This window comes from Tachypleus tridentatus, chromosome 4, assembly GCF_004210375.1.
Source record: "Tachypleus tridentatus isolate NWPU-2018 chromosome 4, ASM421037v1, whole genome shotgun sequence".
NCBI classification, from domain to species: Eukaryota; Metazoa; Arthropoda; class Merostomata; order Xiphosura; family Limulidae; genus Tachypleus; species Tachypleus tridentatus.
Window position 1 is genome coordinate 100,042,229 of NC_134828.1, and position 17,123 is coordinate 100,059,351.

General features: G+C 34.4%; 1 protein-coding gene across 5 annotated transcripts in view; it reads left to right on the forward strand.

Annotated features, from left to right (window-relative positions):
- LOC143249764 (unconventional myosin-Ia-like) overlaps positions 1-17,123 on the forward strand; it is a 224,206-nt gene that overhangs the window by 189,756 nt on the left and 17,327 nt on the right. The window lies entirely within an intron of this gene.

The window sequence follows — 17,123 nt, forward strand, 5'->3', positions numbered from 1 at the left end:
TGTTGTGTGTGTTGTTACGTCACATTATCCACACCACAATTAAGTGTCGTGTGTGGAAACCATTGTAAAGAAGTGTGTGTGTTTTTCACACATTATCCAAACTACAGTTCAGTGTTGTATGTTATTTTCTCACATTATTCAAACTACGGTTAATTGCTGTGTGGTTTCTCGCATTATCCAAACGACAGCAAAGTGTAATGTGTGCTATTTTCACACACTATTCAGACTACACTTAATCGTTGTTTTATTTTTACGTATTATCCAAACTACAGTTACGTATTGTATGTTATTCTCTCACAATATCCAAACTACAATTTCATAAAACTGCAGTTTTACCTTTACCATTACCATATACCTTTCCTGAATCAGCAATTTTTAGGACTGTACGCAAGTGCTTAACAGAATCGCTTTTATAGTACATAAATATCGAGTGCTTTACTACGTAATTACACTTAAAACGTTCGCTGTTTTTGAGAGAAAAACGACTTCATGTGCAAAGATAAATATGCTGTGTTGTGTACTTATATGGTGTATTCGTATTCGAATGAACTTGAACACAAGATTTAGAAGGCATTGTATTCTGATATGAATACTTTAATTTTCGCTATTAAATATTCGTATACAAGTATGAATACTCCTAAATCTGTGTTCAAGTTCATTCGAAAACGAATAGTGAAAATTAAAGTATTCGTATTAGAATACAATGGCTTCTAAACTGCCTTCAGAGGTACATGAACACTTTGTACTTCCTACTGATATATCTGGTCACACTAAAGGAAAGTGTAGACATTGTGAGCAGACTGTATCTACTTCAGTACATAAAAAAAAACGCTTCCAACTTTAAAAAAAAAGCTTTTAACTTGCTGACACATCTGAAGGTAAGACTATTATTTATTTCAATATAAATTATATTTTTCATATAAGTCAGGTAAACTAAATTTATCACATGTTAAAGTATACGTTCTTATTGTTTTTATTGTAAACTGTATTGTATATTATATAACTAAGATATTTACTTATTATGATGGCTTGGCATGGCCAGGTATGTTAATGCGTTCGACTCGTAATCTGAGGGTTACTGGTTCGAATCTCCGTCACACCAAAGATGCTTGTCCTTTCAGTCGTGTGAGCGTTATAATGTGATGGTCAATCCCACTATTCGTTGGTGATGACTAGCTGCCTTCCCTCTAGTTTTACACTGCTAAATTAGGGACGGCTAGCGCAGATAGCCCTCGTTTAGCTTTGCGCGAAATTCAAAAACAAAGAAACAAACTTATTATGATACATGTTTTATTATTAATATAAAGTATATTCTATGTTATATGACCGAAACATGCTTTTGTACTTCTAGCGTAATCATGAGGCGGAGCTACAGATGTCCACATTTGGCTCTGGTAATTCCGCCCTGGTGCAACAGCCTATAATGGTAGTGCACTGTACAGAATCAATTACGTATGAGTCTACACACCCTCGTCAGAACCACATCACTAATACATTTATTAATTATATTACCGGTACACTGCAACGTCTCTCAGGAGTGTATTCAAAAGATTGTTAAGATCTAAGGACAGCTATTGCTTCTCGTTGTAGTATCCCAGTCACAAGTGTCTGTCCACAACGTTTACCGAAAACACACATGACAAAGTCAACTGAATCTTGTACCAAGCATCAATGTGACTGTGGATATCTGGAGACAACCGCGCAGCTTTCTTCGAGTCACTAGTCATTTTATACTTGAATGGAAAATGCAAACAATCATTATGGCATTCCAGCGTTTCAAGGGTCTTCACACATCTGATAATGTTGCAGCTCAATGTGATAAAATAATAAATATTTTTAACATCAACAACAAGGTATCATATGCGACATTTGTTAACACATCGAACAAGATCAAGGCTTTCTCTGCTTGCCTGGGTTTAAACCGCAAACAGTACCTAGTGTGAGAGATGGTAATAACTTATCAATAGATAGTGACTCGGAAGATTAATTTTTGGATGAATTTAAATCAGTAGACAGTTTATCCGAATTTCTTCCTGCACATGATCACTGCTCTTCCCACACGTTACAGCTTGTGATTAGGTATGGCATGAAAGAAGCTGGACTACTGCTGGAAACAAGTTCCATCATCTCCTTCATTTGAAACTCAAAGTAAGCAACTGATCTACTTGAGTCAGAGTTCAATCGTTAACACCAACTCAAAGTCTTTATTGAAGATTCCCCAGAATAAGTTGGATAATCTAGATTTTGGTGCATATAAACTTACTTTTCATTATCGAAGTGTACTTGCATATTTGGTGACAATACTGACACCTTTTGATAAGATTTTTACCAAGATCAGAACATTGTTACCTCCAGTTATTTAGTTTCATGTGTTTATAAACTGACAACTAAGACTGACAGCGTGCAGTCCAGATATAACTTCAATCTTGTCTCTACACTGAAGAAATCTGTTCATGCTCGGCTGATTCAGTATGAGCAACAAAATGTCTTCTGCTTGGTTGCAACACTGGATCCCAGATTTAAACTTGACCGGTGTTTCACGAGACCTATGATGTATGAATCCAATTGAATACTCCTGCAGCAAGAAGTTAAGTATGTTTCCTCAACAAATAATCTTACAATCATGGAACCGAAAGAAGACTGTGAATTTCCCCCTCGCAAAAGAAATAAACTCCTTAGTTCTTTGCTGCTTCCAGGGAGCCAGCCACATTATCTTCACAGAATAGAGAGCTCAACACTTACTTCGATGGTCCTTGTATTCTTAAAGAAATAGTTCTCTAAATTACTGGAAAATCAATGGGTAAACATTATTAGCCAAACGCTAACTTGCTGTTCCAGCATCCTCTGACACTGTTAAAAGCATATGTTTAGTATTAGAGGCAAAGCTCTCAGACTTGATTACTGCCACTTCACTGACAAGATATGTGAGAGACTGATGTTCACAGAGAACAGTATACAATTATAATACCTATAAGTCTCCTTTAAAAATATATTTTGTTCTAAAACTTTGTTATTACATTTTGATACTTTATCATTTGTCCAAATTTTGCTTGTTTCAGTTTTTAAAAAGTTTGTTCATAAAATAAAAGTGTTGAAATATTATTGTTTGCTGTTTTATCATTATTGCATATTACCTAACAAACATTCAAGAATGTATTCATGAATATGCCACTACTACTAAGCATGCTATAAAAAGATAAATTCACGCAGCGCAATAAAGTAATTTTTCCTACTGTTAGACTATGAATTAAAGTTTTCGAACACTTAGCAATGTAACATTCTGTACAATTAAAAATTCGAAAAACAAAGAAACCCACCTTTCTAACAGAAGTTAAACCTGAGAACAACAATAGCAGTACTGCAAATACGACCTTATGCATGACAGCAAGATACAGAGTTAGGGAGTTGGTGAAAAAATTAATGAGACCAGCTAATATTACAGAACGTTGATTAGTTCCTCAGAAGCATTCTGCCACTTTTTAGAAAGAGTTGGTTTCAGGCATCTTTAGTGTCTAGAGTCACTATGATTCTGGGTGGAAGTGGACTGTAATGAGCTCACAGGTCATTCCATTTACATTATTAGCTAAATAAGTTCACATGTGACTGAATTTCAACATCATATAGCGCCACAAAGGGTCGTAAGATATGGGTTATATATATAATCTGTGCCGTAATGGCACCGTTACATGCGAAGTTAATATATTTACGTACACCAAAACTTAAGCCTCCCAAATCGTGCTTCCACAACTGCCAAGTCATTTTTCCATGTGAACTCAGGTTTGGACCTCCCTATAGAGCCTTTTTGAATATGCATTGTTATCTGGCAACGGAAGTATGCACGACTTTTTTTTTTTTTACTAACCCATTTAACCTGGAAGTGACATAGTGGGGCTAGTTTTAAAGGCCGATCCTGAACCCTTTTTCAAAAAATATAACATAGTTGCCTGGGGTCCAGTGGTTAACATGCCAATCTGTGGATTTGAGATTTTTGGCTCGCCTCCCATTACCGGCAAAAATTTATATTCATGCTTCGTACTTTGGGAATATGGGTCCGTTATAAGTGATGGTCAAATCTTTCTATCTGGTCTGACACGAATAACCCAAGAGTTGGTTGTGGGTGTTGTGACCAGTTATCTTCTCTTGATATATCATTCAAAAATTTAGGGGTGGATATCTACAGATAGCTGTTCTGTGTGTATATACGAAGTACTGAAACAAAAACGTAAGAAGTAACGCTAAGCCTAATACACAGATCATTAGGCCTAATATCGTAACTTTAGGCAAGGTGACAATGTACTTCAAGTGGTCAAACCAGAAAATCGTTAAGCATTGTGGTATGTTAACTCAGTTTAGGCCTAATGATCTAATATTCACCTTAAGTAGCGGTATAATATGAGAACGTTACATCCCTCACTGATCATGTCTCTGCAACAGGCCAGCAGAGTGTCATTTATATTGTTCACAGCAATTTAAAATTACACTATTACATTCATGTTGGTTACATTTCCTATTTTGGTCTCTAGTTACTACAATAATAGCTAAAAAAAGTAGATTACTAGTTTGAAGTCATCCAGAAGAAAAAAGCACAAAAACCGTAGTTAAACCGAGAAATTTTATACATTCCGAAAGGTCTCTTGGAGACACTAGGTCAGAAAAGCTCAAACCGCAAAGTATGGTCACAAAGCTTTAGGCTAAGCTGTATCTGCAACGTAAAAGCCTAAAACTGTCCAATCATATCTAATTTTACTAAAATAATCGAAATTAATAGTATTATCCTCTATTGCAGTTTTAGTAATTACGCCATCTTAATAAACTTTTAACAAAAAAAAAAATATATATATATATATTTATGGTGTGGTTACGTAATCCTCTGGATAGGTTATATATTCTATACTAATAACGTGACCAAAAGCAAAAATATTCTCAGCTCGTCAAGATCTACATACATCTTTAATCCATTATCTCAAAACAAAATATATTTGATGCACGTAATACGTTCTTAGATGCACACAACTGTTTCAAATTAAATATAATGCGAGTGTTATGATTTGGATAGTTTAAGTATAGCATGTGTTAAATTTAGTTATTTCTACAAGGGATAGTTTATCGCAGATTTCTTTGCATATTAGTGTCAATCACACGTTGCGTAGTTCAATTATTATGAATTGACGCTAGTTGTATTATTGTATCATGTTACTAGATCTTTATAAGTTTCTCGTTTCTTAATTAAGTAATACTGCATCATAATATCTTGTAATGTGTGGGACGTTTGAGGCCTCTGTTAGTCTATAAATACACGTCCAAAATGTAATTCGAGTTAGTTAGATGGACAGCTAGATCTAGTATGCGTGATTGTGAGTTCAACAGTAAAGAACATGCATTAATAAATTTTAAAGTGAAATTATGAGTGATTGTATTATAATAAGAGAATAGTAAGAATAATTTGCCTTGTCAATTGTGTTCTAAAGTAACTGAACTACCTTCTGTGGAATTTGACGAAAAAAATATTTAAAGTTCTGTATCCATCTGTGATATCCAACATCGTAACGAACATTTGCATGTACATTTGATTTGATTTGATATATTATATTAGTATAAAACGGTTGGACTGTGTACTGTTTTGTTTTTATCACCAACAAGTCACAGACACCTACTGTAAAGAATGTGGCCCATACAAAAGCCTGACATATATCAAAGAACAAGAGTTAGTGAATTTATTCACTGCTACTGTTCGCTAAGATAGAATACATTTTATGCATATTCGTTACTATAGTAGATAATTGTAAACACTTAGGTGAATATGTTGAATATAAAAGACGGTTTAGTTTAAAGTTATTGATTATTTTATTTAGTTATTTAATATTTAATGGTAACTCAGTTTCGTAACAAGAGTGTTAAAAATAAGATGTTTTAAAAGCAATAGTTATGACAAGTTTCGTTACATAACTACACGAGTCATACTTTGTATATCCAGTTTGGTTATCATAATAGGATTTTGCAATATTGTTGATGTTTTCCTACTTAGAGCTTGACCCGGTGTGGCCAAGTGGTTAAGGCGCTATATTTGTAATCTGAGAGTCACAGGTTCGAATCTCCGTCACTCTAAACATGCTCGCTCTTTCAGCCGTGGGGGCGTTATAATGTAACAGTCAATCGAAATACAATTCGTTGGTAAAAGAGTAACGCAAGAGTTGGCGGTGAGTGGTGATGACTAGCTGCCTTCGCTCTAATCTTACACTGCAAAATTAGGGATGGCTAACGCTGATAGCCCTCGTGTAGCTTTTCGCAAAATTAAAAACAAACAAACTTAAAGCTTTTACGTTTTTCTTTTTATGTAAATATTATTGTCAACCTAGGGTTGGATATTTCTAGATATTTCTGTCATGTTACATATGCGTGTAGATACAGAGTAGAAGTTAAAATAAGTTAGTAAAAGCGAAGTTAGACTGCGTGATTATCAGTTTAGCTGTAGTAGGTGATACCTAAAGTGAGTTTCGCAGTTTGTGTTGTATCAACAGAGATATAAAAGAATAATTTATCCTGTCAAAGGGTGTTAATTTGTTCTAAAGTAATTGAATTTGCTTGTGTGCTTGCTAAAAAAAGGAGACAATTAATCAAGACTGTGGATACAACTGTGGCAACCAACATTTATAGTGATGATTTTGAAGCGAGTTTCACAGCTTGTATTTTAACAACAGAGTTAGAGAAGAAGAATTCGTCTTAACAGTTGATTTCTAAAGTAATTGAGCCATACTGTGTGGACTTTTGACATAAAAGTGAATTATTTAAAGTTCTGGATTAAACTATGGTAAACAACAGTATAACGAATTTTTGTACAGTCAACTAAAAATATTTATGCGAAACTGGTGGTTACTGCAGCTGTAAATTTAAAAAAAGTAATAAAAACATTTTATAAATGTAAAATAATGTAGGGATAACAGTGCAAAAAAGAATGTAAACAAAAATAAGGGATGATACAGGTATACATAAATCATCTCTGCACAACTTTCAATATTGAATTTAATGTTGCACTTTAAAATTCACGAGTATAAAATGGTCGCAAAGTTGGTCAATTCAACCGACCTTGTAACAAGAGTTTGTAATAATCAAAACGCGTTTTGAATCGTTTTTTTTTTGTTCGAAAGTCTTTGGTTCATAGTTACACTACATTGTTATCTACTGTGGCATGACCAGGATATTGTGACAAGCGTAGGAAATAAATTTATCGCTCAATAAAAATCTGTGTAGAGTTGAGTACTGAACTTGAAAAGGAAAACAAAACAATATAGGGATTGAAGTGGAAATATCACTTTGTCTACTGAAAGCTAGATAGTTGAATAGAATTTCAGCTTTCATCATTATACCTTTCCTTTAGTGAACATTAGAATACTACTTTTTGACCATTTTACAAATAAGTAACATTTTACTATTCTTGTTCTATTTGTTTTACACATGAGGAAACCAGTAATGTAGGAATTTTATTCTCTGTGTAAAGTCTAGACAGGTTATCCTACTGAGTGACCATTGGCCAAATCAAATAATATGTCCACTTCCATCCCTATCTTGTTTGGTTCCTTTTTATTAAGTTTTATATCTGCCCCCACATAGGTTTTTTTGTTTAACGATATTATTTCCCTTATACTTGTTTATTTACTTTATGTAAAGAGTCATGCGTGGATTACTGGGTTATAGAGTGTATTCTAAAGCTTTATACATTTTCCAAATAATAATAATAAAATATATAGGCAAAAACTGTAAACTATTTTGTTCTGTCGGATGGTAAAATTATATTTACTGCTAAAACTAGATAGACCCTAAGCCTGATGAATAAAGAAAGTGGTGAATGAGAGTAAATCTTGGTTTTAGCTATTTGCAAGTTTACCACATTGGGACGCTCTGGATAGCTGAAAAGTGGCATATATACAAGAGAAGGAGCGGCTATGCCAGATAGCCTTTCTTATCTAACTTCCGATGACCTATAGAGAAAAATATCCGTATGACTTTGGTGTTGCATTATTACAGGCATATGTGCCATCCCAACATAGAAATAAACAAACTGCATACGAACAGCCCAGAATGTATAACTTCCAATTGCAGTAACTTTGAAGTCAAGTATGCCTTTTACAATTTAACATTAAATTTTAATTTTGAAAACCATGTACGGATAACCTATGTATAGGCGTACAATCCCTCTATTTATGTTCGAGTTCGTTTCGACGCTGTCATTCCTACGTCATTTTATATTTACAAAATGTTTTTATTACTTCTCTAATGATGTGTTTCCTATATTACTGAAAGATAATGTATTCTATAAATGTGATAATAAAATCTAATATTACATGTAACGATTTTTTTTCACTTCATGCATAATACAGGGGCTGGCTCTCTAAATACACCGATTGTATAGTGTACAAAGCATTGAATATTCTACTTATTACAGTCATTTAAAGTTCATCTATTATTGGCTGATAATTTCTGTTTCACCCTGTACTTAAATTTTTTAAAGAAACATCAGACTTCTGTAAAAAAATCTAATTTCAAGTAGTAATAATAACGTTCTTCATACTAGAATTAAGAGTTTTAAAAATTACTACGAGTTATTAGTACTGAGTAAGGACATCGTGAACTGCCCAGAAACAGGGTTGATTTATGTTTAAACTGAAGTTAGTGATAAAGTAGTTGTAGATATATATCAACTGAAAGAGAAGAGAGATGAGTAATTTGGTGGGTTGGTCATTTTCTGGTTCGGTATCTTAACTATAATTTCTTGACTTATTTTGGGACTTGTTTGGTAGAGAAACAAATGAAACTGAGTAGCAATCGTCTCTTAAAGTAAAACTCTATCACTGTTGATATTTCGCGCGCATATTTGTAATATGTCTATTGAGTACTTTGGTTATGCCTGCATATAGTTTCCCGACTTTATGATATTTGTGCGACTGTATTCATTACTACAGCAGTCAACTAAAATACTTACGCGAATTTCTCCACTATTATTTCCCCGAAAGGGGCCAAAGATCACCCAAAGATTTCACCTACTTTAACCAGTCGCACCACTCTACAGTAGTGATGTCTGTCAGTCAGCTACTAGACACTAAAATGGCGTCACATAAGAGACGCTTGACATTGTAATTTCTATTGTGACGTCAGTAAAGCGTGCGTATGCCATGAATCACGAGAAGAATTACTCATTCTGTAAGCTACAACACAACATGACACAAGAGCTATAAAAGCATGGAATAAAAATATCGGTTATTCTTCATTTTGGTGTGTCTTGACACAAAACAGTTTCGAGTCGGGAACGCTGCTGAAGTACATATAACAAGATACTTATACAACTCTATTTGTTAGCACGGTAGGCAAATAAAATATTTAAGGGTGTCCGTTATGATAAAGTACATTAAAGATATATTTTGTAAATATTCGTTATTACAATTCTGTATGCATGTAATGTTTCGAACATTTTATGAAATAAAACATAACCCAGAAACTGTTACTGTGCTAACAGTACATTCCTCCGAAATTGAACCGAATTCAACATATACAATACGAAAGAAGTGAAGGGTGGTTGATATCAGTAAAAACTGAAGGCGTGTAAAGCAAACACACAGAGAAACAGTAACCCATGAGGGGGCAAATCCGAATCAAAATCCCCTTATATAAATCCCTAGGGTGCACTATGGGTGTTTTTGAAGTTTGGTGGTGATAAACAAAATAGCGCGTGGAAGATTTATGGAAGAAAGGGTAATATAGAGGGGTCAGACTCGAACCCCAACTTGTCTATGTCACTCTACCAAACTTACTAAGAGTGTCTTCAAATTTTTGAAGACCATAAGACGGAGTCTCTTGACGTGACATAGACGATAGATGGAGTGAGGGATCAGACTCGCCAATGACATTCCCAGTATGGCCAAGTGGTTAAGGCACTCGACTCGTAATCCGAGGGTCGCGGGTTAGAGTCCCCGCAGTGGGCATTGCTCAGATAGCCTGAAAAAAGCAATCAACCAACCAAATAAAGTGTGTTAAAATCTTAAATTATAAAATTGTTAAAATATTCCTAAGTTTTGATCAAACGACTTTTATCGGATCAAAAATAAGGCCGATAAAGTAAATGACGGACTACACAATTTTTCCTTTCCTTGGAGCAAACTTTTTTGTCATAAAATAATGCTTTTAGTAATGTGTTTTAATACCAAAAGTAGCATCGAATTATATTGCTATTTTTAAAACAGTGTACAGTATTGGTGAAAAATAAGTTTGGATATTTCCAGAATCCTTTGCGTATCTAAATGTAGGCGAGATCGTATTGAATTTCAACTTATTTTGTTAATACTGAGAAATATTTTCCAATTTGATCCTATTTTTATAAGCGTACTTTCAAAGGAATACCGTAGGATATTTTTGTCTGTTAAAATTCTTCTCAGTATGCTATTAGGAATATTGTTAGCTGTTGTTTAATTGTTGGAAATTGTAATTTAAATAAAGCAGTTTTGTCATCTTCTGTCTGTGTGTCCTCCTTTTGACCATATAGTTTATCGTCCAAATTCAACGACAGTTATAATGCATCCTTGGTCTTTCCTGGGAATTGTTTGGTTTGAATTTCGCACAAAGCTACACGAAGGATATCTGCGCTAGCCGTCCCTAATTTACCAGTGTAATACTAGAGGGAAGGCAGCTAGTCATCACCACCCACCGCCAACTCTTGGGCCACTCTTTTCACCATCGAGTAGCCCAATAATGATTATTTATTTAAATGTAGCTAAAGGGTAATTGGGTTAACGATATATTCCTAAAATATGTTTTCCAAGATAAAATCCTTAAAAAAAATATTCGTGTTCTTATGACAACTTTATTTATAATCGTCTGAAACTTTTTATATGCACAAGTCGTTACTACAAGTTTGTCACTGCAAAAGTTGGATGTTATTTCTTTACCAGTTTTTGAGGTTTAGAATCAACTACTTTGCTTTGCAAACCTTCTGATTTTACGAGAAAGACAAATCATTTTCTTCGATTTATAAATCTACCCTCTTCTTACAGGTTACGTGTATTGCTTTGATGAGCTACATTAGTGACAAGAAAAGAAATAATAAAAAAGTAGGACTAATAAGAAACAAAAACGCTGAGAAGATATTTACAAGAAAAGCAACTACGTTAATGACTGTGGCTTGTTCCACCTCGTTATAAAGCATATAGAATGTTCTCTTAAGAAGTAAAAGAAACTGTTATAAAGAAAAACAATCGCAAACTCATGTTGGGAGAACTTCCTGTCAGGAACTGCAGTGTTCAGTTTGGAATATGTGAACTTAAGAAATTGAGAGTGAAAACAGGAACCTGTGGATCTATACTTGTTCAGATTAGACGAACAAATCTATACCAATTATCCCAATAAAACACGTTGATAAATGTTCCATAACTGACTTAGAATAGCTTGCTGTAAACCTTAACATTGTAAAAATGGCGCCCAAAGATGTGAAGTTACACTGGGAAATAGTTTGGAATTCACAGAGAAAATAAACACTCATAACGACAAACAAGTGACGAACTTACAACGCTAGAAACCGGGCTTTGATACCTGTAATAAGGAGAGCATAGATTGTTCATTGTGATTAAGTAGAAGCAGACAAACAAGTGATTATACTGTAGAAACAACTTCAGTGATCAATAGGTGTCAGCTGCTACATGTTTTCGCACAGATGGAATACATACACTCACGCATTAAATTAAAGATGCGTTAAAAATGCCCCGAAAAGCTTTATTTTAAATCGAAGAATAATCTTCATGTTTAAGAAAATTTATGATAATTATTACGTAGGTTTTTAATCTAAAGTGTTTGTTTCTAGGAAACGTATCTCATATTTAATGAATCAAAAATTCAAGGAAATTGAACATGTATAACTATGGTATTTTTGACCTAAAATATTCACAAAACGGGGAACTCTCGTTAACAGGATGAAGATGAAACACGACAACAGGCCCAGTATGAACGTGGTTAAGGCTCTCGATTCGTAATCCGAGGGTCGCTAGTTCGAATCCCCGTCGCATCAAACATACTCGCTCCTTCAGCCGTATGGACGTTATAATGTAAATCCCACTATTCTTTGGTAAAAGAGTAGCCCAAGAGTTGGCGGTGGGTGGTGATGATTAGCTGCCTTCCTTCTAGTTTCACACTTCTAAATTAGGGGCGGCTAGCGCAGATAGTTCTCGTGTAGTTTTGCACGAAATTCAAAGCAAGCAAAAACGACAAAACATTCATTAGGCTAAATGTTTATTGTACTGCTCTAAGAGAAAGGAAAATTAGCTTCGTGTTTGTCCACAACCCTGTCTTGACAATATTTTGCTATCACCAGTTTTTCTCGGTCGCATTTCCAATGTTGTTTAATATGGCACCACGAAATTTGAGGCGCATTTACATTTGTTGTTTAATGCGACTTTACCACTTTTGGGTGAATTTCACGTGTTGTTTAATGCGGGTCGACAAAACTATGGCGAACTTCCTTTGTTGTTTAATGTTGTTCCATCAATTTCTGGCACATTTTTAGTGTTATTGACTGTGGCTCCATCACATTGTTGGCTTGCTTCCTGTATCATATAATGCCACGCCACCAAGTTTTAAATGCATTTCCTGACTTGTTTAATGTAGTTCTTGCTGAGCTTTGGCACGACCGATTACAATTGGTTCATTTACTTGAGTATTATGATCAAACTTGAGCCTATGCTAGTTATTATTAAAGTGCAAACATGTTTGATTTGACGCGGATTCGAACCCTTAACCATAAATTGTGAGACGAGCGACCTTTCTATCAGACCCAATCGAAACGGCAAGAAATAATCAGTGTAGGTAGCGACAGATTATTGGTATAGGAAGAAGATAACAAGGTCGCAGATCCGTAATTTGTAATCCAACGAACACGGGTCTCCATCGGCTGATACTTACTGATCAATCAAGCGTAAGGTCTAAAGTACTCTAATTGTTAGCTAGCGAGAAGTAAAAAAACACTGTTGTTACTTGTTTCTCAGCTTTGATCGACCAGTGGATTTTATAAATCGGAATAATCTTGCTGTTCATGTTTGGTGTCATTTAATAGTTCTATATCAAAGTAGTTTTGTAATTAGATACTTATTTGCACATCTACTTATAGTAGTTTTTTAAATTAAATTTATTTGCACATCCACTCACAGTAGTTTTGTAAGTAAATTTATTTGCACATCTGTTCACCGTAGTTTAGTAATTAGATTTATTTGCACATCTGCTCACTGTACTTTTGTAATCAAATTTATTTGCACACCTACTCACAGTAGTTTTGTAATTAGATTTATTTGCACATCTGTTCACCGTAGTTTTTTAATTAAATTTATTTGCACATTCACTCAGAGTAGTTTTGTAATTAGATTTATTTGCACATCTGCTCACCGTAGTTTTGTAATTAGAGATTGTAAGAACGTAAGGACGAAATGTGATTTTGCTGAGTCTTGTCATTTTTTTCATTAATTACGTGATTCTATGAATCAGTTGAAACGACATTGTTAAATGAACCTGTCTTATTGCCTAATAATTTGTAACACTAAGATCAGGGGTTCGATTCCCTTTAGTGGACTCGGCAGATAGCCCGATGTGCTTCTATGTTAATCTTTCATTTACTCTTGTCTACATCGTCACTGAATACCCTGCAACTTCTCAAACCTAGGTGATGTTTTCAGATCTCCGTATTATGATTTTTGTATTTTTAATTCTGCACAAAGCTACACAAGGGTTATCTGCGCTAGCCGTCCCTAATTTAACAGTGAAAAAATGGATGAAAGGGAGCTAGTAATTACTACCCTCCGCCAACTGTTGGGCTACTCTTTTACCAACGTATAGTAGGATTGATTGTAACATTATAACACCCCTACTACTAAAAGGGCAAGTTGTTATAACGAGAATTCGAATCCGCGACCCTCATATTATCTGTCGAGCGCCCTAATCACCTGGCAATAATCATTATGAAGAGACAAAGAATAATTAAAACTGATGTACTTTACTCGTTTCAATAGCATTTTACATATAAAACTGTACTACTCAGATTCCTATACCTAAAAACCGACCCTGTTAAAAGATCAGAAATACATGTTTCTTTATCCTGCAATTACTTCAGTAGATGAGAAATTTAAAAAGTATACAATTTATGAAAGGTTTTATATTTCATTTCCTGTTTGTATGTTTCATGTTTTTAGAGTATCTCAACATATTTTATCTGTTTACGGATACTGTAATAAAAATGTTAAAAATAACCATATTGCTGAAAGTTATCGATCCATTTATTTTTGTGTACGTATGTCTGTTTATGCAGGAACTGTAATACCAGTGGAAAATATAATAAATTATGTTTTCATCAGCTTCTTTGTTCCATTTTACGTGCCGGGCCGTGGTTAGGGCCATGGCCATGTGGTTAGGGGCGCTCGACTCGTAATCTGTAGATCGCGTGTTCGAATCCCCATCTCACCAAACATACTAGAACTTTCAGCAGTGGGGAAGTTATATTGTGATAGAAAATTTCACTCTTCGTTGATAAAATAGTAGCTCAAGAGTTGGCAGTGAGTGGTGTTGACTAGCTGCTTTTCAGTGCTAAATTAGAGGCACCTAGCGAAGATAGTCTTCGTATAGGTTTACCCGGAATTCGTAACAAACCAAATCGTTCCACTACATATTATTTTCAATATTTTTTATTCATAGTATTGAAATCATATATTTAAAGTAAAGCAGCATGTTTCCTCAGCATATGTCTAATACTTTGATATGTTTGTTTGTTTTTTAATTTTGCGCAAAGCTACACCAGGACTATCTGAGTTAGCCGTCCCTAATTTTGCAGTGTAAGATTAGAGAGAAGGCGGCTTGTCATCACCACCCACCATCAACTCTTGGGCTACTCTTTTACCAACGAATTGTGGGATTGACCATCACATAATATCGCCTTTGTGGCTGAAAGGGCGAGCATGTTTGGTGAGACAGGGATTCGAACCCGTGTTGTTCTCAGATTGCAAGTCGGGCGCCTCAACCACTTGGCTATGCCGGGCCTCAGTTTTATATGCACTGAAGTTTTAGGATATTTTCAATGCAAGCTTGTAATTCTGTCTTTTTCGGATTTTGAACTTTTTACATGAAATACTTTTAACAAGTTTTATATCTATGTTTTAAAACTAATTTATAAGACAAAAATAAATCACTAAAAACAAAACCTAAAACCTAGCTGGATGGCTTTTGTTTTGAATGTACGTTGGCCTCACTTTGAGATCAAACTTTGAACAAAAAAAATGTTTTCAATTTTTAGCTCGTATTTAACCACCAAGAATCTTTCAGCTATTCACAGCTGTTGTTGTCACCTTCTGTTAACTCTTTTTACGTAACGTTTATTCAAAAACGGTACATCGAAGATGAGCCAAACATAAAATGAATATCAAGTTGGTTGTTCGTTAGAGGGTTACTTATTGGTTTAGATCTAAAACAGTCTTGGCCCTTCTGAGTTTCTTTGAGCGAGAAATAACACCAAATGTGACTGGATGTGTGCACCGTTACTAATAGCTTAGTGTTACTTGTCCGACTTATTTTGAAGTTATTGCTTCGTTTACATTGTTGACCAATTTTCAAATAGAATATACTTTCAAGAATGGTGATAGTTATCACAGCTTTACTTTAAAATAAAAGTCGAACGCTGGACTAGCATCGTGTATTCAACATTTTAACATTTAATAATATGATTTTATAACATTTATGAAAGCTTAAATATCATTCGTTTCGATTTGTCTGACGAATCAGTTTATTAGTTGTTATAAGCAAATAGCTTGTTTTCCTATAATTACTAATTCAAAATATTAACTGTGGAAGCATGTATTCTATTCTTTACTGTAAAAAATCTTAATATTACTCCCTTTCCTCCTAAAAAAGGTAAAATATCAAACTCTCAACATAAAACTCGATTCGAAACTGTCTTAAAGTTACGAAATGAAAATACTTTTTCGCTTATCTCAAATATTTTAGTTTTAATTTCTAATTCGCATATAAAAATACCTCTTAAAAGATTTAAATCACTTGTTGTCTGTTATTATACCGAAATAGTTATTGATAGAAGCTATAAATGAGCGCTGAAATGGATAATTCAGTGACTAAGAGAACAGTAAGAAATCATTCGCTTTGTTATAAGTTAATGAGCGGAAATTACTGTCCTTCATCAGTCTTTTCAAACTGAAAGTGGTAATATAGTAGACACTTGCTGGAGGGTGTTTTGTTCCAAAGATTTCTTTTTCCTTGAGCTGATGAAAAGTACTGGAAGAATGCAAGTGTTACTTAGGATGACAGAATGGTGTGTGAACTGTGTGTGAAATAATTTACATAAAAGTATCTAACGGTATTCCTGATAAAACTTAAGTTGTTTTTTTTTAGAAATCTAAAAGTGCAACGATATGTTTGTATTACCACTTTTAAGTTAAAAATTACGAAGTAAAGCGAAATTTACTATTTTAGTTATCTCATTTAAAATGACTATCTTTAGCTGTGTTTTTAATTAATATAGAGAACATTTGGTTCATTAGTCAGGCTTTATAGTGATGAAGCATTTCCTCACCAGTATGTTACACCATTAGTCAGGCTTTATAGTGATGAAGCATTTCCTCACCAGTATGTTACACCATTAGTCAGGCTTTATAGTGATGAAGCATTTCCTCACCAGTATGTTACACCATTAGTCAGGCTTTATAGTGATGAAGCATTTCCTCACCAGTATGTTACACCATTAGTCAAGCTGTACAGTAATGAACCATTTCCTCAACAGTATGTTACATCATTAGTCAAGCTGTACAGTAATGAACCATTTCCTCACCAGTATGTTACACCATTAGTCAAGCTGTACAGTAATGAACCATTTCCTCACCAGTATGTTACATCATTAGTCAGGCTGTACAGTAATGAACCATTTCCTCATCAGATTGTTACATCATTATTGAATTCCCTTTCTAATTGGAAGAGGTGACGATGTCATCATATATTTTTTATAAATTTTTCTTCTATATAATTGATGTTGTTCGTGTCATTCCTAGGCCTGATTCTAAGTATAGTGTTATTACAAATCCACTCCCATTCTCCAAACAAAA